Source organism: Hyaena hyaena, unplaced genomic scaffold (assembly GCF_003009895.1).
Source record: "Hyaena hyaena isolate Hyena2069 unplaced genomic scaffold, ASM300989v1 scaffold_211, whole genome shotgun sequence".
Lineage (NCBI taxonomy): Eukaryota > Metazoa > Chordata > Mammalia > Carnivora > Hyaenidae > Hyaena > Hyaena hyaena.
Window position 1 is genome coordinate 492,852 of NW_024080847.1, and position 23,864 is coordinate 516,715.

At 48.9% G+C, this 23,864-nt stretch overlaps 1 protein-coding gene across 3 annotated transcripts in view; it reads left to right on the forward strand.

Annotated features, from left to right (window-relative positions):
• Nucleotides 1-23,864, forward strand: part of TRERF1 (transcriptional regulating factor 1) — a 208,681-nt gene that overhangs the window by 65,743 nt on the left and 119,074 nt on the right. For all 3 annotated transcript variants that reach the window (XM_039242675.1, XM_039242677.1, XM_039242676.1), the window contains one exon: nt 18,812-18,894. The gene's annotated coding sequence lies outside the window, so the exon portion shown is untranslated. The remainder of the gene's footprint in view (nt 1-18,811; nt 18,895-23,864) is intronic.

The window sequence follows — 23,864 nt, forward strand, 5'->3', positions numbered from 1 at the left end:
TTCACAGGAAGGAAGCATGGAAGTGGCACCGTGTCTGAGAGGCCTGGAAAATAGGATGCGCTTAGTATTAAGTGGCATATCAGTTACATTCTCAGTACTGTGCTCTGAATGGTTTTAGTTTTCAACCTCCAGATGCCTTTTCAGTTTGGTTTGTCTGAACATGAAGCAGTGATTCTGACCCAAGAGCGATTTTTGCACCAACCTCCTTCCCCTGTCCCGGGGCTGTGTCTGGAGACATTTTTGGTTGTTGGCAGTTAGGGACAGGGGGAAAGGAGAATGCTACCGGCATCGAGTGTGTGGAGACTAAACTTCCTGCGGTGCACAGCACGGCCCCCACAGCGAAGAATCTTCAGTCCCAAATGCCAATGGTGTCTATACACCATTGTCAAGCAGTGGGGGCCAGTTGTAAATCTGAAAAATAAAAATACAGCCGATCCACTGTTTCCTCAAGTTTTTGGACATTTTGGCCATTCTGCAGTGTCACATTTAGATGAACTTCACCTGAAAAGATGTGGCGGTTGAAGAAAAACATGGAGAATCTTACCTGAAAATGTAACTAGCACGCTGTTTCAAAATAAGTCACTCCTGTGTTTCCTGCGTTTTTGGGCGCCACGTGGGATCCTAGCGGGGGCTGAGACCCGTCTCTGCCGTTGTCCCTTCTTAGCGCCGTCACTTTGCCCTCTACATACCTGCACACAGACGGGGTTGGGGGGATAGTTTTTAAACCCAAGACCCTTGAAAGGAGAGGGATTTTGATACCAGCATGATGGCATTTTCAGATACCCAGGCTTTCAGCACACTGGGAAGGGAAGGCGGCACCCGGACTGTGCTGGGCTCTGTCTGAACCCCCAGCACCCCAGTCTCCCCAACCCTCAGCACGCCTATTGCCGGGTGGCCCTCAACCCCAGAGGTTCAGAGGATCCAGAAGTACCCTAGGATTTTCCTCTTTGTTTTCAGAGAGGGAGGTAGCTAAAAGCGTATGCCAGGGAGGCCATCTGCCCAGCCGCAATCTTTATTCCTCACCCTTGCACCACTTGGGGCGGGCCTCAGTTGACTCTTCTGTAAAAAGGGAGCAGTATAGTGGATAATGGGAGAGGCCACGCCTGTGTGAGGGAGAGGGGAATATGGGAAATCTCTGTACCTTCCTGTCAATTTTGTTGTGAATCCAAAACTGTTCTAAAAAATAAAGTCTATGTATGTAAAAAAGAAAAAAAAAAAAAGGGGGAGCAGTATTAGCATTACTGTGACCAGAGTTAGTATATGGAAAGTACGCAGCACAGTTAGCAATGATTGTTATTACTGTTCTTGCTGTTGCTGGAATTGCCCTTGGACCTTCCAGCCCTCCTGCTCCTCCTCTGCGGGTCTGTGGGGACCCTTCCTTGCATGAGCCGGCATGCTTGATTCCAGGGGGAGCCTCCGGTGGCTTCCCTGAGTCCACAGGAACACGAGTGCCCTTCCCTGGGTCTGGGAGAGCTCTGCTCCTGCATGGGGCGCCAGGAGCCCTGTGCTCTGGGTCCGCATCGCTGCGTACCCACTGACCTCCTCCCTCGAGGGAGGCTCACTGCAGTTCCCATAGCCAGTCTCCTGGTTCCCGGCACAGCACCCGGTGCGACGGCCTTTGACAAGCCCAGGTTGGAAGCTGGGAGGGTGGTTGTGTGCGCACCATGGGCCTCCCGCCCACGAAGGTCTTGGCTTCTGTCAGGCTGGGCTCCTGAGTTCCTTGCTCTTGGTCCTCAAGGCGCATTGCAGCTTGGCCTTGGCCACCGTCCCCAGAGAGGGCTCTTTATAAAATGGGGATAGTCTTGGGCCAGAACCTATAACAGTCTCCCAAAACGTTGTTGGAGGAAGCCAAGTTCTTGTTTTGTTTTCTTTCCATTGGCTTTGAAGGTTCGTATTCAGATAGTTTTCATGGATCGTTTAACGGCCGGAGATCACAAGGGGTTGGTGCCTGGCTGGGTGGTTCCGTCTAAGTGCCTCAATCAGCACCTTCTTTTAAACGCACAAAACATACAGAGGACTTCCGGGATGCAGCGGGGTAATAGAGGTAAAGGGGCTCATAAACCCTGTCCCCAGGGGGCTTCCAGTCCAGCGGGGGTGGCTCAGCCCCTGACATCAGGTGCTCCCAATCTCTTGGGGGAAATACCGCGCCAACTCTCATGGAGTCCCCAGTCTAATGGAGGAGGCATAGGATGAATTTGCAGTCTGATAAGTGAAATAGTCCATATTCTTGGAGAGCTCCCAGTCTGATGGGGGGGGGGGGTGAGAGACAAACCCTGCTTATCCAGCCTGGTGCAGGAGACCCAAGTCTTGCTTTCTGACCCAGTTTGGTGATGCGTGACATAGACAGCGCTCAAAGGGATGGGAAGAAGGGAGCAGTTCTTAACCCCGTAGCCTTCTTTCTCGGTCCGTGATAGAAGTGGGGGGAGATAGGAGAGACTGCGGTAGCAGGGGCAGAGGCAGATTCAGCAGCACTCTTTGATTGGGCTGTAGCAGCCGCTTCTACCAGCCTCTGCCGGCCCAGCCCCACCCTGAAACATGTGGAGGCTGCGCTATCTTTAGTGGTCACCCTTTGTAATCTTTAGAGGCCGTTGCTGACGTGGCTGCTTCCTGGGCTGGACCTTTCTCCCTAGAGAGCTGTGCTTTTTGTGGAGTGAGACTTTGGCTCAGGGCAGGGGAGGCAGTGCAGAATGCCTGGGGGCTTCCAAATCTTGGCTGCAAGTCCCTAAGTCCCTAGCCCTCTCCTGATTCACAAGGTGAGACGATCAGAAAGATCCTACTTTTAAGATCAGAAAATAAGAAAATCGTAGAAAGGACATGAGACATCATCTAGTCTTATCTTCCCATTTCACAGAGGAGAGTGTGGAGGCCTAGAGAGGGGGAAGTGCTCTTCTCACTGTTGCTTAGAGTTTGTGCTGAGCTTCTAGCTCCAGAATCCGGTCCCTAGTGAAGAGGACTGGCACCAACAACAATCAGTGAGGTCCTGGTAAAGCCTCTGCCAGGTTAGTTACTCCTCCCGCTCAGAGCCTGCGCATTCCCATCGCACTTGGGGTAAAACCAAAGGTATTTCTGTGGCTTTGGGACTGGCCAGATCCAGCTCCCACCCTACCGCCCTCCCCCCCCCCCCCCCCCCCCCCCCCCCCCCCCCCCCCCCCCCGCCTCTCTGTCTGCCACTTTGCTTCCCATTCATGCCACACAGGACTTCTTGTTGTTCCTTGAACCTACCAGGACATTTCTACCTCAGGCCTTTGCACTTGCTGATTCTTTTGCTTGGACTATTTCCCCCAGATATCTGTACAGCTCACTCCTTCACTTCCTTCAGAGAGCCCTAAGCTGACCATCCTAGATAAATATGCCTTCCTTTCTTGCCATTCTTTCTCCCTCTTGTCCTGCTTTACTTTCCTCCAGAGCATTTGTCACCATCTTAAATGGTATATATTCATTTATTTCTTAAAAAAAAATTTTTTTTAAGCTTATTTATTTTGAGAGACAGAGAGAACAAGCAGGGGAGGGGCAGAGAGAAAAGGAGAGAGAGAATCCCAAGCAGTTTCCGCACTGTCAGCACAGTGCCCCATGTGGGGGTCAAACCCATGAACCGCGAGATCACGACCCGAGCAGAAACCAAGAGTTGGATGCTTGACTGACTGAGCCATCCAGGAGCCCCATATTCGTTTATTTCTCAACTCTTTTTGTTTCCTCCCTTTAGAACGTAAATACTGTGGGGCCCCTGCTGGCTCAGCCATAGAGCATGTGACTCCTGATATCAGGGTTGACTCTTGAGCTCAGGGTTGTGAGATGAGCCCTACATTAAGCATGGAGCCTACTTAAAAAAAAAAAAGTGTAAATAGTGAAACACAGTCTATTTTCTTCAGTGCTATATGCCCAGCAACCAGAACATGCGTGACACATAGTGCTTAGTATTTATTTGTTCAGAAAAGGAAAGGAGGGAAGGAGGGAGTATAGAACACAAATTGAACTCACTTGGTGTTAAGGATGGTTTGATTTGGTCAGACCAAAAAGAAAAGAAAAAAAAAAAAAGACCAAACTTGATGGATGGCAAAGATCCCATCACTTTCCGGTGGCCACCTGGACCTATGTCATGGGTGTGGTGGGCTGGCAGTATTTCCCTGTGTGCCTCCCTCATCCCATCCACCTTGCATTACTCTTGTACCTATTAACTAGAAAAAAACTAGGCTCAACTTCACCCTTCCTAGAAACAAATGGGTTTATAAGTGCCTTGGACGTGGGAAGACTGAACCCTACACTGGAGCTCTTCCCACTTTTTGCCAGATGATGGAACAGAGGTTGTATCGATGGAAGGAAGCCATCTTCTCCCTTGGGGTTTATAAGTGTTACACGTATCTGCATGGCCAGACTCCCTTACCCCGAAGGCAAAGACAAGTACCCAAAGATTTGTGTTGAGGACCCAAGGGCCGATTGGGGGCGGGGGGACATACACCCAATATATGTATTTTGGTTGAACTCATGAAGTTGGGAGGTTGGAAGGGGAAGCTGAAAGCTCCCGGGGTCTGGTCCTGCCTCTTTTTGTGGGTGGCCTTGGCCGGCTACTTCCCCTCACACAGCCTAGCTTCCTCATCTATAAAATAAAAGGGTTGGATTGAACTTGTGGGTCAGGGCTCCTGGGGATCCATGTGGATGGGGTGTTCCTAAAGCCCCCTCCATTCTGACATCAGCACCGTGCGGCTCTCTGGTCTGGCGCAACCCTGACTTCCTTGATAATGCTGGAAATAGAGGTGACAGTTAAAAAAAAAAAGGTAAATGTTTAAGAAGTTTTCTCAGTGCCAGTTACTTTAGTAAGTGTGGGTTTTTTTTTTTTTTCCTTTTTTCTTCTTGGTCTTAACCTGTAAGCGATTACAAGATCAAACAAGTTTCGGTTTGAGTCCCCCTGCTTTACAGTCTGAGTCTGTGCCGCGTCTACTTACCAAGTTTACTTTCAACTAGTCCAGTTGTTCCGGGGAGGCCTCATCAGCCAACTCTTCAGCCGTCAGGGTTGGAAGACTTGGTCTTGGGCAGTTTGGAGGCTGGGTTTTCAGCATCAGCCTAGAGCTGGCACCTGGGGTGGCTAGGCGCCCTTTCTCCCCACCCAACAGGGTGACCCCCATGTTTCTGCAGTCCCCTCCCCAGCCCCCCAGCCTGGCTCAGTGAGCTGTTGTCACACGGCAGGCTTTTTGCCAAGACTGCCAGGTTTCAACCTCTTCCCAAACTCCAGCCTCTTGCCCACGACCGGCTACAGAATTTGCTGGGCCCAGCCAATGAAAACGCGGGACCCCTTGTTTAAAAGTTGAGGCTTTCAAGATGGCGACAGGAGTGCATTAAACCATGTGCAGGCGCTGTAAACCTACACAATTGATAAAACACATTTGAAGAGTCATGACAGATTTTCTCAGAAGGAATTTGAGGTGTTTCTGCCATGGCCTGTGTGAGGCCTGTGGCTTCATGCATATGCAGGGGTAGGGTTTGGACCAGTGTCCTTGGGTGCCGGTGGGAGGCTCAGAGGAGGGTGGTTTTACAAATGGTTGTGTCATCATCCAAGCCAGCCCTGAGGACACTGACATCTCCTTCCTGCAAAAGCATCACTTGCTTTGTCTTTTACAAAACCTTTTGATGGGGTATCTGGGTGGCTCAGTTGGTTAAGTGCCTGACTCTTCGATTTTGGCTCAAGTCATGATCTCTCGGTTCGTGAGATTGAGCCCCGTATTGGGTTCTTCACTGACAGCACAGAGCCTGCTTGGGATTCTGTCTGCCCCTCCCCCGCTCATGCTGGCGTGTTCTCTCTCTCTCTCTCTCTCTCTCTCAAAATAAATGAAAAAGAGTTTAAAAAAACTTTAAAAAGCCTTTGGATGGACAAACAAAATGTGGTATGTCTCTACGTTGGAATATTATTTAGCTACAAACAGGAAAAAAGTGCTCTTGTGTGCTACAGCATGGATGCATCGTGAAAACATGATGTTAACGGAAAGAGGCTGGACACAAAAGGCCACATATTTTCTGGTTCCATTTATATGAAATGTCCAGTGTGGGCGAGTCCACAGTAACAGAAAGCGGTTGCCAGGGGAAGAGGGGATTCGGGAGTGACTGCTAGTGGGTATGGGGTTTTTTGGGAGGTGATGAAAATATCCTGAAGTTAGTGGCGATGGTTGTACAACCTTGTGACTCTGCTAAAAGGCCACTGAACTGTGCAGTTTAAAGGGTAAATTTTACGGTTCACAAATTATATCTCAGTTTAAAAAAAAAAAGGGTGAAAATAAAGGTCTTTGGAAGGCTTAGACTTCTCTACCCTCTGCCCTGGGTGGGTGATGTTCGTTCAGGGCAAGGTGGGCCTTCTCTCTCCATCCAGGAGCCCCTCCCCCTTCCTCTTGCGTCCCCGTCAGGCACAGATAATCCCTTGAGCATCCCTCATGCAAAAGCCTGTTTTCCAGGAAAGATCTTCTGGAAGCATTCATGCTAAGCGGCTATGTGGCTGCTAAGACTTCACCGCATCCAGGATATTTGCATATTCACTCATAAAGGGAGAAAGCTTTTAGGTGAGACGAATGAACGTGTAATTTTAGAATTCCAAGGAAGAGCCAGTGAGTGGGAAGGTTGTTAGTTTACATGGGCTCCAGGGGGTGGCTAGGCGCCCTTTCTGCCCGCCCAGCAGGGTGACCCCTAAGACAGGGTCAGGCTGGCAGTGGGTGTCCAGCTAAGAAGCATTGCTTCAGGACAAGCAGGCTCCACCAGCTTCCTTTATCCTTTTTCAGCCGGGGGTGGTGGGGGGGGGAGCAGTTTGACTGTGAAGTACCTCTGGGGCAGGGGGCATCTTTCCAGTCAGGTCCCATTTCTGCTCTATTAATGTGCTTGTTTCTTGATTCAGGTGGCCCCAATGTGAGTCAGCCCCCTAGCCTGCCCCTTCTGCTCCCGTCCCCGTCGATTCAGTCCTGTTCATCCTTGCTCAGGGCCGTAGCTTCTCCCATGTTCCTCTTGCATCCCCTGCTGCCTTCCCCTCTGTCCCCACTGTCACAGCCCGCTCCTTCAAGACCCAGTGTGACTCAAGCTCTAGCTCTTTAAGAGAATCCTCTTTAGTCAGCGTTAAGCGCTTTGTGGCTCTTGGATTCCAAGATCATTATTTTCATTGACTTTGGTTCTTCGATGCCTAACACAGTGCTTGTACGCAGTAAACACTTAAGAAATGCTCTGAGCATGACCGGAGCCAAAATCAAGAGTTGGATGCTCAACCGACTGAGCCACCCAGGCGCCCCATGCCCTGATCTAGATTCTGTCACTTTGCTGGAGCTCCACTGTGTGATGGATTTGGTGGGGCACGTCCAGGGAGCCTCTACAGTGTGATGGATCTGGAGGACCACAGGCCCTTTGAATATATCCTGACTGGCCTAGGAGAGTGGCTTTTCCCTGAGCCTCTTGGGTTTTACCTAGATTCCTAAGGATGTTAAATTCACATATGATTGCTCCCGGGTAGAAGGCACCTGCTTGCATCCTAAACACTGCCCTTACATTCTGCCTCTGTGGGGAGGAGGGGAGTGAGCATAAGACAGGGCTGTACTTTCAGCCCCATGCATCTGATGACGGACAGAGACCCTGGCTCTGTTGGTTAGGGACCCAGCATGAGATGGCTGGCGCATGCAAAGCATTTAGCTGGAGAGACTTTAATGAAGAGCACTTAGAGAAGTGTAGTCAGAGTTAAGGCAAGCCAGAGCATAAGAGGCCCCCAGGGCTGGCGAGAGCAGGAAGCCGTTACCTCCTTTAGGCTGGGAAGACGGAGCTCTAGAGTTGGGGAGAAGGGGCCCCCAACAACAGTTGTGATGCCCAAGGGACACAACTACTGCCACACTGTGGTGTGGTGAGAGGAAGAGGGAAATAAATGCGCTCCCTTTAGCCAAATCCATCTGAAAGCCTAGGGAGCCCAGTTGAGGCAGTCGGTGGTCCAGTAAGAGCAGTGAACCGGGTGTTTGTGCCAGGTTCAGAATACCTTCCCTTGACTGCTTGGGCATTCTAATATTCAGCTGGCTCTTGCATTTCTTAGGTTATTCAGCATGTGACCAGTCAGCCAGTGTGATCTGAAGGGATCTAGAATCACGGCTGTTCAAAAGAAGAAAGTCCCTGTCTACATCAGCAGGACGGGCATTGGGTAGTTTTGATTATAGCCAGAAAAACAGGTAATATTCATTTATGACAGGCCCTGAGCATCCGAAGCATTTAGGTGCATTCTCATTAAATCTTTACAATAACCCTAGCAGGCAGATACGATTATTATCCTCCTCCTTACCATTGTTACTGGTAAAGTCCTTAGGGCCGGGAGAGCCAGCAGGTTGCCCAGTCTCATAGCTAACGAGAGGCAGAATCGAGCTCTGAGCAGTTCTGACTCCCGAATGCATACCTGTGACCTCTCACTGCCTCATCTGTCTCATCCCTCTGCAGTGGGGCCCTACCCACCCTGTGGTCAGCGCCACATGTGTGCTGGCCTCACTGCCTGGGACCGTCTTCCTACTTCCTCTCCGCTTGACCCAATTGAACCCATCGTCAGGACCCACTTCAGATCTCACTTCCTCCATGCGACCTCCCCAACCAGTCCAGGCCCCCACCCCTCTCATTCAGCAGTCAGTGGCTGGTCGCTCTCCATCATACCTTCGGGGGCTTCTCGGCTGTTTTGAGTGTGTACCTCTCCTCAGTCTCTAAGAAGATTCCCGATTTTCATTGCTACAGATCTTAGGCCCTGAGTCTTTTTTTTGAACTTTCGGCTCACTTAAAAGGTTGAATTTATCTGTAGAGCTTCAGGGTTAAAAGAAACAACAGTGATGGTCTAGTGCCCATCGACTAATCGCAGGGGGATGGGGACATGGGGAAGAGGCAAGCCATGACCACGCCAGAGCCGGAAGGAATGTCTTCGGAGGGAACTGTCGTGGAGCCCAGTGATGGCTGTGGCCCTGGGAGAGGATCCATATGGGTTAGAACTGATGCATCTGAGGATTGCTCTTCTCCTTTGTTAGTAAAGGCCTGCTGAAAGCCTACAGGGAGGACCTTTGAAAAGGACAGAAAATAAGCCAGAGCGGAGTCCAGTAGGAGCTTACAGTCTAGTTGAGTGTTTGAGGGAGAGAAGATGGGCATATACCCCTACCTAAAACAGCACAGCACTTCTGCAGAGTGGCATTTCTCTCTGGTCAGATGAGCGTACCATTAGCCAAGACTCAAGCCCAGTGGAGGTGGACATTTGAGGAACCAAAATCGTGGAAGACTTCCTTCTTACAGAATGGGAGGTGGTGCCAGTCCAGTGGCCCCCACGAGTATTTCCCAGAAGGCCTCACATAGGCCATAGAGGCATCTGGGTGGAGCGTTGACCAGTCGCTGTTTGAGCAGTTTTGAAGTTTCAGAGTTGTCAATATGTGTCTCTGGAGGGTCCCAGAAGTTTGAATAATTAGCAAGCATCCTTCATCTTCAGAGCCTCAGGAGAGGCTTAAGCACCAACCCTGTCCCCCAAACCCCTCAAGAGTTGCCCAGAGCCACTCAGGAAAATATGCTGTCGCACTGGGAGGTCCTTGGCCTTCCTCCGTGTGGTGTTGCTTAATCTCATTTCTTTTTTCTCTATTCCTATTTTTTCCACCCACTCCTGTTGGCCCCAACCCAACTGGACACTGGAAGGGTAGAGTGAGTTGTGGGCACCTGGTCGGAAGGATGAAAACCCTTGCTTGGGCCTCTCTTTGCTAGCCCTTGTACATTTTGGAGTTAAGTTTCTCCAGATTTTTCTCTCTGCTGGGTCTTGGACATGCTAGGAGATGCCCCAGATATCCCAATGCCCCTTCCTTCTCTGAACACATCACACATCCTCTGACCTCCAGGTGTTTAAGCTCATGGTTCTTGCTGCCTGGAAGACTCTCTCACCCCCTTCATTGCCTTGTTAAATTGTTAGACAGTAGGGAGCAGTGGGGACTGTGGAGAACTCCATAGCTTGTTTATTTTTAATTTTTTATTTATTTTTGAGAGAGAGAGAGAGACAGCACGAGCAGGGGAAGGGCAGAGAGAAAGGGAGACACAGAATCCGAAGACAGGCTCCAGGCTCTGAGCTGTCAGCACAGAGCCCAATGCAGAGCTTGAACTCATGAACCTGAGCCGAAGTCAGAAGCTTAACCGACTGAGCCACCCAGGCACCCCGAGAATTCCATAGTTTTTACTCCATCTTAAGAGTTTCTGACTGGGGTGCCTGGGTGGCTCAGTCTGTTAAGTGTCCGACTTTGGCTCAGGTTATGATCTCACGGTTTGTGGGTTCGAGCCCCGCATCGGGCTCTGTGCTGACAGCCAGCTCAGAGCCTGGAGCCTGTTTCAGATTCTGTGTCTCCCTCTCTCTCTGACCCTTCTCTGCTCACACTGTCTTTCTCTCTCAGAAATAAATATAACATTAAAAAAAAAAAAAGAGTTTCTGGCCTCCCGATCTATAATTTGTGGGTTTGATTGTTCCTTGGAGCAGGCACGTTTGCTTGCCTTGCCAGAGACTCAGGAAGGAACCAAGTAGGGGTGGGTGGCACAGCCTAGACAGAAACGTAGAAGCAGGGACCAGAGGAGACCCTCAGGAGAGACCACTGGTCCACGTGGCTGAAACTCAGGGAGAAGGGCGGGATGAAGATGGGGCAGCCAGACGGGTCCCGGAAGGGGCTCGACAGCTATGGGCTAAGGCACCTCTTCTGCCACTATTCTTGGGGACCGGCAGGGCTTGGTCGTGGCTTGGGTCAGTTGCAGTAGTAGAGTTGGCCCTGGAGAGATCTCTTTCATTTTACAGAAGGGGGACTTCTCCATGCATACCAGCCTGTCTCTGCTCTGGCACGTTTGCTTCTCAATGCTAAGAGGTTTCAGAGATCAGATACTGCTTTAGGTCCAGGTTTTAAGCTTTCATTATCCCTTTATTATGTAAATAAAACCTAATAAAGATAAGCCAAGAAGAAAGGGAAGTGAAATTGATGTCATCCATAATCCTGCCACCTAGATATTATTTACATTTAGAACTTGGGTATGGAGGCTTCCCAGGTGATTTTCTGTATTTACAGAGTGGAAGCAGTGAGAGAGAGAGAGAGATTGGGAGGGAGGGAGAGATTTTTGTCCCATTAAAAAAAAAATGCTTGCCCCCAGTTAAAACTGAAGAGTATAAAGAGAACTTCCCTTGCCCTCCCCTCACTCCTAATCATATTCCTCAGAGGTAGTCCTGTGTGCAGGTTTCCAGTGTATCCTTGATTAGGGGGAAATTGTAGAAGGGATAATGTGCGTAGACTAACCACCTGGAAATACCAGTTGTTGCACCTTGTGCAAATATCACTTGGCATGTGTCTGTCTGGCAGAAGGTGAAGGGTGGTGAGGAGAGACTGGAAAGTAGTTTGTACTTAGTGAGGGGGCTTTCAGAAACAGATATTGTGGAGGGGCACCTGGGTGGCTGAGTCCATTAAGCATCTGACTCTTGATTTCGGCTCAGGTCATGATCTCACTTCGTGGGATCGAGCCCTGCCTCGGGCTCTGCACTGCACTGACAGCACGGAACCTGCTTGGGATTCTCTCTTTCCCTCTCACTCTCTTTCCCCTCCCCGCTTGCGCTCGTGCTCTCTCTTTCAAGATAAACTTAAAAAAAAAGAAAAAAAATAGATATTGTGGAGTTAGGGAAAGGAGGAGACGCGGAATTTTTGAGGCCTGGCTTTTGTTTGGGTTTGTCACATGGATGTGAGGTGCAGGGTAGGTGAGTAGAGGTGAGGGAGACTGTGGGCAGGGGCCCAATACTATTAAATCTTACCTCCGGGACAGGGATTGGGGTAGGGCAGGCAGTAGGTATGCAAATGAGCAAGAGACCCGTCTGGAAGCATTGACAGTAATTGGTAGATATTTATAAAAATACCCTTGCTTGACAAAACCAGAAGTTGGTAACTCTGTGTTAGTCTCTATAACTAAAAAAAGAGAGAGAGAGAGAGAGAGAAGTTTTAAACAAATCTCTGAATGCTAAGAATCTAAGTTGAGACTACAGAACTGGAGGGGAGGCATACATGTCAGATTTGGATTCTTCGACTGTGCCTTGATTTGCTGAGATCTCCACTTTCCTATGTACAATAGACCCATGGTTCTCAATCCTGGATGTGCATTAAAAACTCGGAAACTTAAAAAATACCCAATGCCAGATCCCACTCCAGCCCAAACATGTCCGGATCTCTGGGGATGGCCTGGGAATGTTTTTAACGCAGCCAACGTTCAGAACCCCTGGGCCACAGGATTCTCGTAATTGCTCATTTTAGCCCGAAAATGTTACAGCTCTGTGTGTTGTATCATATGACTGTATTCCTTGCAAATACTGTGCATAAATGTTATAAACTTGTTATTTACCAAGGAGTTTTGCTTTTGATGAAAAACTCCCTATGATTGTTGGTTGGCCAATGGCCTAAGGCTGACGTCCTTTGTCCAGTTAGTCGGAATCCTAAACAGAGTGGAACACCAGATAATTAAGTTTTGCCCTGGGAGTTGAGAGCACGGACTTTAAATGTCCCATTCTCTCATTTTGAAAGAGCTACTGACTTGAGGCTGGAGTCCACCTCCATGTAAAAGAAGACCCTGAAAAGATCAGAGAGGAGACGTTACTGGAAATGTCTTCTGCTAGAAGAATTGTATGTACAGTAAGTTCCGAAACAAGAGGTCCAGTCTGGGGAGTCTTTATCGAGTCTAAATTCTGCATGGAGTAGGGGTTGCTTAAAGAGATTGGGTGATGTTTTATCTTTACCTTAGAAGTTTTTGGTTTTGTCTCTTCCTAAATGAGTCATTTTTTTTTAAAGGAACCTAACTTGGGGAGGTGGGGAAAACACTGCTGGGGGTGCCAAGGAGGGGGTGTGCAGTGAGGCTGACAATCAGGGCTGAGCTTGCACTTGGGCCTTTCACCCGGGAGGGCTGGAGCCAGGGACCTGTCTGCTGAAGGTGTATCAGGACAAGAGGAACACCACCCAGTAGGGGACGAGGTAGTAGAAATCGTATTGACGTGGTTTATTAATTCCTCAAGTATTTTCTGGGGCACACTCAGCAGCCATATGGTGCAGTATCAAGGCTCAATCCGCAGGCACTGAGAGAGCATGCAGAGAGGGGAGGAGATCTCTGAGTGTTCCCACTGGGTGGGGAGATGGGACACATGATGGATGTTAGGTGTGTCACTGTTTGCCTGCACTTACGTGACCTGAAGTTACAGCGCCCATGCCAGTGTGAACAGTGCCATGAAAATGTTAGTGCCAGGCAGCATTTCAGAGAGGGAAAAATGGCAGCCTGGTGACCTGATCATTGAGTGCTGGGGGCCTGGTGAAACATGCACGGGCTGGGCACCTTCACGCATCACTTCCTCTTTCTGTGCTGAGTCCTCCCAGCTGAAACGTGATCACACACACCTAAGTCACCTGGGCCCCTGCTTGCCGTTGAGGGTGTTCACCGCTGTCCTTGATGCCTGAGGAGGTAGAGGAAGGACAGAGGGTGGGGAGGAGTTGACAGACCCTGGCTCTGGAAAGCCAGAGCAGCTCCATGTGATTCGGCCCATGTGCTTGGGGTGAGGAGAAGCACAAGGCAGGGTGCTCCCTGATGCCCAGAAGAGTTCTGTGCGTTGGGAACGTTGGGTAGGCACGCTCCTTTTAATCCATGCGGACCCCCGAGGGGTTCCGGTTTTCATCTCTTCTGAGTCGTATGCAACGTCCCGCAGTTGTGCCTGCGTGTTTTCTAAGTTTGTCACAAACTTCCTGTTTGCGTATGGCCCGAGGCCCGAAGCTTTGTTGTGTTTTGAAACCCGGGTGTTCACAGAGGTCCAGCGCCTTCTCTCTCAGGGGCCCTGGGGTGGCCCTTTTGTTCTCCTTCCTTTTGCTGACTTTGGCCATGTTTCTTTGCAGACCTTCTCTCTGGGAAGTGCCCTGTAGCTTCTGTACTTGTTCTCATTATACAGGCTTGAGAGCTGTGAGATTTGAAGGCTGGAAGCGGGGAGCAGGGCAACATTTATTGGGCTCCTTATATAAAGCTAGGCACTGTGATAGATGGTTTTATACATTTGTTTTATTTAGGCCTCGCAGGAGCTCCTGCAGAAACAGGCTCAGAGAGGTTGAGTGACGAGCCCAAATCGGACAGCCACTGGGTGACAAGGTCAGGACTGGAGGCCAGGCTGACTCCAGAGCTCTTTATTTCAACCGTGTCACGGGGACCACCCTGTGCCTTTGGTTCCGCTGGTTTGAGGAGACTTAGATTTCCTATCGGGCCTCTTCGCAGACGGCATCACCTTGACCCCTATAGTTTTCTCCCAGACCTTGTGATTCAGGTATGGGGTGTGATTTGATGGCCTTTACTGACTTTCATCTTCCCCACTCATCCTTCCGCTGTGGCCCCACATACCCCAGAATTATTGTGTGGTCCCTGACTAATGACTGAAGTGGGTTAGGGCCAACTCCCAGTTCCCCAGAAATGCAGTCTCCTTTTTCCTACTTCTGGGCACCCAGCCCTGACCATTCTGCTGGTTGCCACGAACCCTGTCGGGCTAGAATTCTCACATCTCAGGCTCTTCGCTTGAATAAGGAAGAAAACAGGATATCTGCCTATGTCTATGAAAGCATGTGAAGGGGCAGCTAAGGAAGGATGCCAAGACCTTGAATATGTCGGAACGGGAAGAGGACAGGGAGCTAAATCTATCTAGCACCCTCCTTCTCATTGGGATAGCTCTTCGAGGATGCCAGGCTCCAGATGCTTCTGCAGAGAAACCAGAAGTATGCTTCCAGAAACTTCAGGATGGTCCTGTGTCCTTTCCCTTATCCAGCCCAGCTCTCCTGTATTTTCTGAGAAACTTCTATAGTATATCATCTAGGCTTCATTAGAATTTTCTTTTTTTTTTTATTTCTTTCTAGGAGAGAGAGAGAGAGACAGCGTGAGCAGGGGAGGGTCAGAGAGAGAGGGAGTCACAGACTGAAACAGGCTCCAGGCTCTGAGCTGGCAGTCAGCACAGAGCCGACACGGGGCTCGAACCCACGAACCGTGAGATCATGACCTAAGCGAAAGTCGGACGCTCAACCGACTAAGCCACCCAGGCGCCCCTAGAATTTTCTGTAGATCAAGTCACGTCTGCCATTCGAGAGACCCTGTGTTGAGCAGTGGGTGATTCTAAGCATTTTCAACATGAATACTAATCACCCTCAAGGGGTTTGCAGTGTACATGGGAGGTAAATGCAGTGAGCTCAGAAGAGCTAGAGAGCTAAGAAGCCGGGGTGGTGTGGGTCAGTGAGCTGCAGAAGAGGGCCCAGAGCAGGGGGTCAGGGGGGAGGAGCTGCGGGGAGAGGAATGTGCAGAGCCCTGGGGCCTTAAGGGGCATGGTAAAGGGAGGGGCATACTGGACGGGTGGAGCAGACGGTGCATGTGGGAAACAAGATTGAAGAAGCTAATGTGGGGCGCCTGGGTAGCTCTGTCAGTTGGGCGTCTGACTCTTGATTTCAGCTCAGGTCTAGATCTCAAGGTTCGTGGATTTGAGCCCCCCATCAGGTTCTGCACTGACAGCGTGGAGCTTGCTTGGGATTCTTTCTCTCTGCCCCTCCCCTTCTCACACAGGTGCACGCAGTCTCCCCCCCTTGTCTCTCTCTCATATATATATACATATATATATATATAAAACGTTGTGCATCCTTCATGAAGGGTCCCAAGGAATGACTGTGAAGTTTAAAATACTCCTGTTATCAGGAGCTGCTAAAGCCAACTGAACTGGACGGGGTTAAAATAGTGCTGATTTTAGCTAAACGGCCATCTGCGTGCTCTGTAAATGGGGAATGCCAGGAGGTGAGTAAGAACGCACTGATCCTGTTGAATTTTAGGAGTGAAACTTTGAGGGCTTGGACGAGGGTGATGACATGAATACAGAAAGGAAGACAGAGAAATGGAAGATTTCAACCCCCAGCTCTGCCCGTTGCTGCCCATGTCACCTCCTTGAGCAGGTTACTTAATTACTCGAATCTCAGTCTCATCGACTACGTATGGAAGCTAAAACCACTTCACAGGACTGTCGTGTGAGGGGTTAGCTTGTGCTGCACCCAGCATGCAGTTGTGGGTGCCCAGCAGAGTGGGAGTCCTCTTGTGGTGTACGAGGTGCAGTTTGTGACCGAGGGGGAGGGACCGGAGTGCAGGGTGAGGGTCCCGACGGCTCTCCAGGGGCTGACTCTGGGAGCCTGGGACAGTTGTGCAGCATGGACAGAAGTAGAGCTGTTTGGGCCTCCGGATTCAGTTTGGGGAAGACCCCTAACCCAGGCTGCTGAGGGCCTGTCCAGAACCCCCTAGTCCCTGAAGATTGGGCATCTGAAACCATGGCTTCCAGTTTCAGCCCGGCCCTCCCTGGTGCTGGCCAGCGCTCAGCTCTCCCTCTGACCACTGTCGCCATGGGATGAGGCCGGTGAGGCACTGAGGGCACAACATTTAAGGAGGCTCTCAGGTTAGGGCCGCCCCGGCCCCTAAATGATTCCTCTTAGTGAGGTGTTCCACACCACATCCCCTAGCAAGCTCCTGTCTGCCCTTCTTCATTTAGGGGACAACCTGGCTTCATTTATTCACTGACAGGTTCAAGCAGCTCAGCTTTGAACCCTCAGGTTCCCGCCTCCGCTGCCTGTGGGTACTGACATTGGGGCTCATCCCATCCTAACTTCCTTCCACTCAGAGATGGATGCATCCCTCTTCCGGGCCAGAGAGAGCCTCCTTCCTGTACAAGAATCCCCCGCATCTCCTGTAGCTCCTCGGACCTCGCCCCTTCATGCACCTGGCTCAAGCCGAACCTCGACCCTTCACCCTCTCTAGTTCTCATTCCCTTTCCTCCTCCCCTCACAGACAGATTCTGGAAAGAATCTGCCCTCAAGTGTTGCTCCTTAGTTGACACAGCCCACTCGGGCCGGTTTCTGCCTGTGGGAGGTGGGCCTGGCCCCCAGGAGGGACCCGGCTGGATTTGCTGCACAGGGCTCCCACCTCCCACAGGACTTGCCCTCTGTCAGGTCACCTGTGGCCTCCGTATTCCCACACCGAATGGATACTCCACTCCTTATCTTTCTGGACTCTTCGCTACTGTTGACATTGGACAACTTCCTCTTTTTTGCACGTCTCCTTTCTCTTGGCTTTTTTCATTCCATATATAAATCTCTCAACAACTATTTCTTGACTACCTACTATGTGCCTGTCTCTGGGACATTCCGTAGTATCATGCCTCTGCTTTCAAGGAGTTTAGAGACCAGTGTGAGGGAAGAAGGTAAAAATATAAACAAATGTCAGGTGCTGATAAATGCTACAAAGAGAAATACAACCGGGGAGGGGCATGGGAGGGGTGCTGGAGTGATAGGGGAGAGTCTCACGTGGAAAGTGACACTGTCACAAGAACCTGAAGAAAGTAAAGGACACCTGGGAGAAGAGTGGTCCAGGCAGAGGGAAGAGCAAGTGCAAAGGCTTTGCGGGAGGAGCCTGCTTGGGGATGTTTGAGGACGTCATTCTGGCTGGAGGAGACTGAAGAAAGGCACAGTAGGAGAAGAAAACATCAAGGAAGAGGCCAGGCCGGGTCATGTAGACCTTAAAGGACATTTCAAGGACTTTGCCTTTTAGTTTGAAAGAGATGAAACACTGTAGGAGTGTTTTGAGGAGAAGAGTGATTTTTTTTTTAGTTTATTTATTTTGAGAAAGAGAGAACATGCACATGTGCATGGGGGAGGGCAGAGAGAGAGGGAGGGAGGAAAAGAATCCCAAGCAGGCTCCACACTGTCAGCACAAAACCCAGTGCAGAGGTCCATCACATGAACCGTGAGATCATAACCTGAGCTGAAATCAAGAGTCGGTGCTTCAGTTAAGTGCCAGGTGGCACCAGGCACCCCAAGAACAGTGATTTTTAGATGATCACCGAGAGAGCTGAGGAGAGCATGGTGTAGAAGAAGTTTGCTAGGGCTGCTGTAACAAAGCACCACAAACTGGGGGGCTAAAGTAACAGAAGTATATTTTCTTACAGTTCTGGAGGCCAAAAGTCCGAGATCAAGGTGTTAGCAGGGACTTGTTCCCTCTGAAGGTGCTATCGAAGGACGTGTTCCAGGCCCCCTCTCACCGTCTGGTAGTTTCTGGGCTGTGACAGCAGAACACCAACCCTCACCCACCGTCGTCCTCCGTGTGTCCTCATTTCCCCTTTTTATAAGGATACTAGTCATATGGATGAGAGACCTACCCTACTCCACGGTGACCTCATCCTCACAGCTCATTACATCTACAGTGATCCCGTTGCCAAAAAAGGTCCTCGTCGGAGGTACCAGGGTGAGGACTTCAACCTAGGAATTTGGAGGAGATGCAATCCAACCCATAACACAACTCAACCCACAGAATAGATGGAAAGGCAAGGGCGGAAGTAGGGAGACCAGTTAGGAAGTTATCACAATAACCCAACAAGAGAAGTTGCTTGCTTGGACCAACATGGCAGCGGCCGAGGTGATGAGAAGTGGCGAGTCTGGAGATCTTTTGAAGGATCAAGCTGACATCATTTGCTGGTGGATTGGATGTGGAATGTGAGGGAAAGGGAGGAGTCACAGTGGCTCCTGGGTTCCAGGCCTCAAGAACTAGAATGGAGTGGGGCGTCTTCGTTTCTTAAATTCTCCTCTCCCTGGGGGACCCTCTACAGCAGCTTTTGCAGGGCCTTCCTCCAGGGCAGACCCATCAGCTGTTGGACTCCTCAGGGCTCCATCCTTGACTGCCTCTCCAGTCTCTCCTGATCGATAGGATCTTTCCCATGTTGAAGGCAAATATCCTGAATGTGCTTTTTGGGTCACTCCCACAGGCCCCGACTCTGGAAGATGCTGAAGGAGGAAGACACGGAAACAGGACGACCCTGAAAGGTTAAGCCTCCTAATCCTGAAACAGGTATAGCTGCTCTGAAATGCGTTGTTACGAAGGCATCCTAGAAGTGTTTCTTTGACATCCGTGGCGTGGAAAATGCCTTGAGAAGGGGCGGAGGGCTGCTGTGGGCCTGGGCAACCCCAGAATTCTGGAAAAAGTCTCTCTGGGCAAGGTCAGTGGTTGTGGATTCACACGCTGGAATTCAGCTTCACTTGGAAGGGGGCTGAGGGCATTTTGCCTTGTCTCTCTTGACTTTGCGGTTGTTGTGAATAGTGGAAGAGCCAAAGGACATTCATGGAGGGTTGCTCTGGATGCGTTCAGTAGGGGTTAGACATCTCTGGAGAGCTGCAGTACAGAAGGGCTGCTCTGAGAACCCCTACGGGGCCTGTCAGAGGCAGATTTCTGGCCCTACAGTCTCTTCCAGGCTCAGTTTGCCCCTCTAGAAAGTGGGCGCATAGCTGTGATTCTTCTGCCACATCCCACACAGAAGTTTTCTGAAGGGCCAATCAATTTCTGTATAAACACATTTTTTTGTATGTTTAAAGAGATGGCTGTTTTCCACAAATTCTCAGTGACAGTGCGTAAGGAAGGTGGCAGGTGTCTAACCTGGTCCTCTTGGTATGTGCAGGTTGTCTTTCTTGGCAAGCGCCACACTTTTCATCTCTCTTACATGCGACTCAGAGTTGATCGCTTCTGTTTCTCTTTTGTCGTGCTTGACTTTGATTTCATTTTTAAGCCATTGTGTCTTGGGGTTCCAGTAAGAAACAGATGGCTCATTCACATGGAGTAATCTAAGAGCTTTTCTGAAGGGACTGTTTATAGTGGCATAGGCAGAGTTAAGAGAACCGAGCACGGGATGCGAAAGCATCCCAGGGCTAGCGACGTCAGGGAGCTGTTACCATGCCTAGTCCTGAAAGAAGGAGGGAAGGATTGGTTATTGGAACTGGAAAGAGATTCTACATGGAAAGGCTATCTCTGGTAGAAGGGTGCAGTCAACCTTCAACAACTCCACTGGGAAAGAGCCAGGAGAATAAATCTCCTCACTGAACTCACTTGTCAGTTCTCCTGTCCCCTGATGGTGCCTCCCATTAGGCATACTCAGCCAGAAGCTGGAAGGTGGGGAGCCATACTGATGCTGCCCATAGAGGTCAGATCCTCTGGGAGAGCAGTGGAGAAGGGTGGATGTAGACATGTGAAAGGGAAATACCTGACCAAACGAGATTGCTTGGATTGTATTGCAGAGGATGTCCCCATCCAAAGAGGGGTTTTGTTTGGTGGAGTGAGTGAAACTTTACATTATTAGGTCAACCACATAGATCTTTTGGGCTGTGAGGTCTGGAAGGAGCAACAGAAACCCTCTAATCAAACTTCCATCCTTTTTCCACTGAAAAAACCCAGGAAAGTCAAGTGACTTGTCCAAGGCCACTCATGAGTTCATGAAAGTGTTTCTGGAAAGCCTGTGACATTTTTAGGAGAAAACCAACAGGAGGTCACTTGAAACAGTTAAGAAACAGTGTAAAGCAAAATCCAGGCACTTGCAGGAGAAAGGTGTGGATTAGTTCTTATTTTCCCTCCTGTATCAGTTGGGATTTTTGGTGTTGTAACTATCATAAAACGCAACCCAAAAGTGCTCCTACAGCACAGGGAATTAATTAATCGGCTCGTGTACTTGCAGAGTTAGGGATGGGGTGTACTGTATTGTGGATGTGAGATAGCAGCTCAGCCTGATGTCAACCATCATTTCTTTCCATCTCTCTGTCACTCTTCCATGATGTCAGTTCATTCTCAGGCGGGCTTTTCTCAGGGAGGCAGAATGGCTGCAGGAGTTCCTGGGCTCATAGCTGCATCCCACTGGTCAGAAGGAAAAAAGCATCCCTTCTGGTAAAGAAAGTCCTTAAAAGACTGAGAAAGTATCTTTCCCGGAATCCCATCCCCAGCAAACCAACCCTGGCATTTCATTGGCCCAAATTGAGCCATGTGCTTATTCCTCAGCCAATCCCAGTGCCCTCTGTTGATTGGCAGGGGTGGGAGGTTTTTCTGATTGGTCTATCCCTCTACTGGAAGAGTGTGTCCGCTTTCCCTAAAGCACTGGGGCTAGCAGGGAGCGGAAGAGGAGGAGACAGATGCTGGGGGAGGGGATGGGATGGGTAGCAGGAGAGTGGCAGCTGACATATACTGTATCACCTATAGAAATTTCACTAATTTAGACTAATTGTTGGAAGTAACAGTGAGAGGAAACCTGTTTTTAACTAGTGAAAGTCTGCATTTTAAAGTATTTTACCATAGCATAGTTTCAGAAAGAATCTTCCCAGTTCCCAAACAGGCTTGCAGTTAGCATCTGCTTTTCAGTACATCTTAAAACATAGGACCTTCTAATAGATTAACCATGCCTTCTACTGTTCTGTTTCATTTTTCATATGCTTATTCAACCTTTTTATAGCCAGAGTAACACTGAACTCAAATTCTGGGTTAGTGGAGATTAAATTAAATTAATGAAGTGCCTTCATTTAAACCTTATCTATAAAATGGGAGTAAGAATAGCACCTACTTTATAGGTTTGTTGTAAGGATTAACTGAGGTAATCCAAGTAAAATGCCCAGTGTCCCAGTGGCTGACCCAATAAACGTTATCTTTATTTGCTTCATATATCTCAAGATAATGTCACATTTATGTGTTTATGTGTGCATTTAATCTAGGAAATTAACTCTCTTCACTACAAATATATTCTTTGTCACTGATTAGTTCAGTTAGAGATGAGGTAAATAAAGGTATTAAAAAATTTAGTGTTTATTGGTTTTTTCCACTGGAATGGCTTTTATTTTAGAATTAATTTTGGGGAAAATCTAAAAAAAGAAAACTTTCGGTAGCATACAATTAAATTAAACGTAGGTATAATCCCTGGAAATGAGGAGATTTTTATTTTACAGTAACTGACTAATATATTCTTAGTTGAAAAGTTTTATAAGTAGTTGAAGGCCTGGGGCACCTGGGTGGCTCAAGTCCTTGGGTGTCTGACTCGATTTTGGCTCAGGCCTTGATCTCATGGTTCATGAGATTGGGCCCCATATTGGGTTCTGTGCTGACAGTGTGGAACCTGCTTGGGATTCACTCTCTCCCTCTCTTTCTCTCTCTCTCCCCTGCTCTTTCACTCTTTTTGTCTCTCAAAATAAATAAATAAACATCTAAAAAAAAAAATAGTTGAAGGCCTGTCATGATCTCTCCCAGCTGACTTTCTTGCCTTTGTTCTCAGTTTGGGGGCTTTGGAAAGGGCAAATGACCCTCTTCAGCCTTGGCTTCCCAAACCAACCACACCATTTGGGGTTTTCCGAGTGGATGGATTTTAGGGTCACCTGAGTCAAGTGAGATGCTGCAGAAGCAAGAAACTAGTCTTGGGCACTTATTTCTGTTGAATTTTAGCTGACAGAATGCTGTAAATTGTTCTCTGAAGCTTTTAGTACCATAAAGCTGACCTCTCGGAATCTCAGCAGAGCCAGGTGTCTTGATTCAGGGGTTCCCAGATTAGTGGTGGGGATGTGCTCCCTCAGCTACCCTCAAGCTTCATCCCCTGTGTTTCAAAACCAGGAGGCAATAACCTAAAACTGCGGGGTGGATGGGGGACAGCGAGGGGCCTGGAGATAGAAGAAAAGTTTCCAGAACAACCAGGAACTTAGAGACCACACGTTTATAGACCTGAAAAAAATGCATACTCTCACCCCTGCATAATGACTAAAATCAGTCTTAAATTTTCTATAGGTTGTTTCCTGGCCCTGAGGCTGGTCACCATTGTGATACTTACATGGGAACTAGTAATAACTAGATGATTGGCCCTAAATTACATGGTCCAGACAAGTCGTTCTCATTGGTAGAGGACTTGGATGAAGAAACTATCCAAAGGAAAAAAAATTGGAAGGGATTGGCCTAGAGCTACCAGCGTCTTTCTTATCTTCCTTTGCCATCCTTAGTGGAGGGAATGTTTTAAAAACCTAATGTCTGTTAGCATAGAATTTCATAAAATAGTTTCATTTAAAAAAGGAGTATTTTTGCCTGACATCACCTGTAAAAACTACATCACGCAGTTGGATCGGTCGTTGCACTCTGTGAGTGGCAAGCATTGGGGAGATGGGGAGTTACTTACTTCATGTGCAAATGTAGGGGGACAAGTCCTACTTTTTAAAGATTCTTTTAGGGCTTAGGAATTCTCTTAAGCCATGTCTTTATTGACTTAAAGGAGCAGGAGAAACTCCCTTGAACACAAGTCTTGGTGAATCCAATTCATTTTCTGAAGAGGGAACTGTTTACTCTTCGTCGTTAACTTAGAATTGTTAGTTTAATTTTCTACCCATTGACAGAAAGCCTTGCGAGATCTACATAGTTCAGATTGAAAGATAAGTCAACAGTTTTTCTTTTTCCACAGTTGAACCCTAAAAATGATAAATCTGTTCAATTGGACTCAGCCTTCAGTTGTGTGGTGTATGTCTTCTCTGTGTGGGAAAGCACACATACACACACACACACACACACACACACACACAGATTAAGAGAGAGAACTTAATTTGGTCTGAAAGAGAGAGACACAGAGAGAGAGAGAGATTGAGAACTTAATTTGGTCTGACAAGCGCCAGAAAGGAAAGGGTGCTTGTGAGGAAATCAGTGTGTGCATCAGGCAGTCACTGGCGTTAGGACTTGTAGTAACAATTGCATCTTGAAGTTGCCAAAACTTCAAAGTTTTAAGATGCCTTTCGGAGTCCTTAAAAAAAAACAAACCCCAACATACACCCAGCCACTCCGGCATCCCAAACAGTCATATAACATTCCTCATTCTGCTTCACTTCACATGCCTGCTTGGCGTTGCCACAAACATGTTTTGCCTTCCAGCCAGGGATCAAGCTTCCGTGTGAGGCCATGACTGGTGTGAAAGCAAGTTCCCTGTCATTGTTGAGGGGGGAGAAAAAACCACTCGCACGCTTGTGTGAAATCCTGAATGGAATTAAGGA